This window comes from Prosopis cineraria, unplaced genomic scaffold (assembly GCF_029017545.1).
Source record: "Prosopis cineraria cultivar Desert tree isolate PC_DT_omini unplaced genomic scaffold, ASM2901754v1 PC11, whole genome shotgun sequence".
NCBI lineage: Eukaryota > Viridiplantae > Streptophyta > Magnoliopsida > Fabales > Fabaceae > Prosopis > Prosopis cineraria.
In genome coordinates this window covers 2,073,519-2,077,622 of record NW_026555342.1, presented here as the reverse complement: position 1 = coordinate 2,077,622, position 4,104 = coordinate 2,073,519, and positions in this window count along the sequence as shown.

Genomic DNA, 4,104 nt, shown 5'->3' with positions numbered 1-4,104 from the left:
AGGGAGAGAACATACAAATACATTACAAGGGCAATTAATACTTTTAAGTTTTTTAATATAATTAAATTAAAAAAATAAAGTATTTTTTAAAAATCTCTAATGAACCGTTTATTTTAAAAAATAACCAGTAGAGAATTATTTTTCATTTAAAAAATTTTAAAAATTATTGACTGTTACTCTTGTTATTTAAAACTAACCGATGTAAAAAACATTCCAGTTTTTTTAATTATTAATTGTTTACGTCAATTATATAGATAACTGGTGTATAAAAGATATTATCAATAGGGCCAATCCTTGAAGGGTCAGGGCCTAAATGAGCTGACCTTGTTAACTTGATTTTACTTTAGTGTACCATTTTGGTCGGGCTGGCCTTGGCTCAAAGGCCTAGCCTATCGATATATGTATATATTTTTTTCAATTTCTCAATTTAAAATTTAAAAAAAAATATATTTAAAATTTTAAAAAAGTTATGACACATAACATTAAGTCTAGCATAATAAGTTAAGATAATACACACAATAACAAATTTAAGTCTCAACAAAAGTAGCAACATTTAAATCAACACTGATATAATTAAACTTTGTTAGCATTATCAATTAAGTCTTGATGAGTTTCATTATCATCAATATAATATAATTTAATCCTTTTTCTTGTGGAGCCTCATTGGTGCAACGATATTTAGCTTTTCATATCCTCCTTCTTCTTCATCATTATTTGTACTGAGCGATAGATTAGGCATGACTATGAATCTGCCATGGATAAAGGATGGAGTAGATGACTCGAGCTTTGAGCAAGGATGAGGGATAGAGTAGTGAGGAGGATGACTATGAATCTGCCATGGATAAAGGATGGAGTAGATGACTAGCGCAGTGACAGATCGCAAAGGAAGGAAAGTTGATGCCGTTGGCCGTGGCTGAAGTTGGTTGATAGATGAAGCGAGACGCAGAGGAAGGACGAACAAAGTAAGGCTACAATCGCACTGTTGCAACCACTTGCAAATCACAAACTCACAGGGTCGACTTCGTGCATGAAAGGTGAAATCGTGAATGAGAGCTTTAAGAGAGACTAAGAGGCAACTAGTGTTTTCACTTTTTTTTTAATATTAACTTTTTTTAAAAAAAGTAAAATGGCTTAAAAGGGCCGACCTTTTATTTTTGGGCTTAAAGCTTGATTTACCATTTTAAACTTCAAAGAGACGGCCCGACCCTAAATTTTTTTGGATTTAAAAGAGTCGACCTGACGGGCTCGGCCTTTAATTGACGATTCTTAACTACTTTTTGCATCAGTTATCTTATGAACTATATAGAAAGTTGATACTTTTTTGGGTAAAAAATAAATTGATGAACTTTCTATATCTACATCAGTTATTTATGAACTAATATAGAAAGTTTGATACTTTTTTGGGTAAAAAATAAATTGATGAACTTTCTATACCGGTTATTTCGATGGTTTTTTAGTTTGTCAAAAAGAAAAAAAATTAAAAAAATATTGATTTTCCATGTTGATATTTAAAATAAGCATATGTAAATATCCCTTACATTTATTCGCTGTACGAAGCAGTACTAAGCCAATGGTTAGTGATTGGGGCACCATTGCACCAAATATTTTTGGCAATAATACCACTGTAATTCAGGGATACAGATAGGTGCATCATATACTAATACTATGAAAAGATAATTCATTTCATCCCATGTGATTAACCACCACGTCCTTAAACTACAGATGTAAAGTTGTGTAGTTATTGCTCACAAGGTTCTTATTAGTTCTGAATCCTTGACTTCATTTGATACGACAGCTTCTTCTGATTTTGGACTTCCATGAACACTTGCCTCTACTTTCTTTTTGTTCTATGGCACAAGGAACCACCGAGAAATAGATTAGTTTGATGTAGGCTTCAACTTTTAAAGTTATTGTGCATGGATTTTGAATTGTGTGGCAGAATGAGTACATGGGTATGATCACTTAGGTTTAATTATTATGACTAACGGGTGAACCAAATTAAATACAAAAAAGCTTAAAGATGCGTCAAGTTAAAGGCTATATTTCATGTTATTAGTCCATGTGCTCATCTGATAAAATCTCAGTGATCTGATAATATTAGATGTTTTTTTTCATTTAAAAAACCAATTTTTTTTCCTAATACTTCTATGCTTGTAATGCAGTCATGGGAAGCAAATAATTCTATAAAATATCATTATATATTTTCTTGGGGGTTCTTTTTCGAATTTAACTTTTGCTTTCCTTTCATTCCAATATTCCGTAACTTGTGTTTCTTCTTGCGATGTATATATGGAAATGATTAACTGATACATATGCTCTAGACTTCTTGTAATATAAATTGATTTATATCTTTATTTTCATTTTTTGAAATTTCAAGTTATTTACTAAAAAGCAACCATCAATATTTATTGCAGGGATGCTTTTCTTAGGATTATTAGTATATATATTCTGCCATATTTCACTTTGTCATTTGTATTCTCCCGCGACTATAAAGTGTGAAATAATTGTTAAGGAGATTTATTGGTTGGTGAAAAGTTTACTCTATAAATTTTGCTCGCAATTTCAGAACGTAAGCTTATTCAAGGCTCTTCAGTTTGCATGTCTTTATAAATAAATATATTGAATCAATTTTGCCATACTGATTACTAAAAAAAAAAAAAAATTCAAGTACCACATTTGCAATTCCATCTAGTACAAAAATTTGCACTAATGTAATTAAAGATACAATTTTTTTAGCAAATTGAACCAAGGTAACACAGAAAATAATTTAAATCTTAAATAAAAAATGCATCAAGTAATAAAAGTAGGAGAACACAATTTTTTAATGTGGAAAACTCCCTCAATATGAGAGATAAAAACCACAAGACCCAGTCCAGAAAAAATTCACTACCATCAAATAAAAATGTACAATAATGAGTCTTAAACTGTTGTTGACCACGCTTATCCTACCCTTTTTTTCTCCCTTCCTTTTTTGGACCATAACATTCCAGCACTACCAACTGTCAACACAGTAAAAAATCACTGCAATGATAATACACAAAAACCCAAAACACATATAGGTAACAACCCAACTAATAAATATAACTACACTCTAGATTTCTTTTAAGATGTTGCTTTTAGGAAATTTAATAGCAGTTTCCAATAGTCAAAGCTTTTGCTTAAGATGAACTCCTAGCAACAGCACAGTCTTCTTCAAATTGGATAGACATGAAGACCACTTAACATCCATATTTGTGATTGTTGCTTTGCTTTCATATGGTCTTCCACCATGTGAGACCTTTCTTTCGTCACTACCTCAAACTCCTTTATGAATTCCACTGTGTCAGAAACACTTCTTCTTTTGTTCTTTAGAGATGACAGTTTGATCTCACACTCTTCTATTTCCTTTACCTTGTTATACAGTTCATCTTTTAAGTTAGAGATCTTCTCCTTTAATTTTACATATTCCAAATCCTGCAATTCATTGATAAGCTTCTCCTTTTGTTGAAGCACGTGCACGTTGAATGTGTCAATGGTGGCATAGACTTGGTTGATGGAAGATAGAACAGATTGGGTTTTTTTTGAGAGAGTGAATTGTAGCTTGAAGGCCATGAGAGGGAGGTCCTTCTTCAGAACAATGGGAGGACAAGATGTTGAGAGCATTCTCAAGGCCAACTCTACTTTCTTCAGAGCTAGCTATTTCATTTAAACTTATCTTCAATGTGGCTACCAAGTCAGAAAGAGCTTTAGTCACCTCACTTGCATCTTCAGGAACATAAATGTTAGATACATAAGGCATGTGACCTTCCTCCATTATTTGGAATAATCTCATCAGATCATCTTCTGCAAATTGCTGAGGGTTTCCTTGATCCAACCTGATTTCTTTGGCTAGTGGAGGTCTCTGATTGCTTCACTACTTGCTCTATTAAGAGAGGAAAAAAAAAAGTACCTCTTGATAATCAAATTTTCTACTATAACATTCAAACAAAAAACAATTGCATCCGAAAACTAAATCAATAAAATGAAGGCTTACTTGCACATATTTGATTGGATAAAAGAATATTGAATATATAAAGTTAAGAATGTAAATCTTACCCTAATAATTATATCTGAATTTAAAAAGTT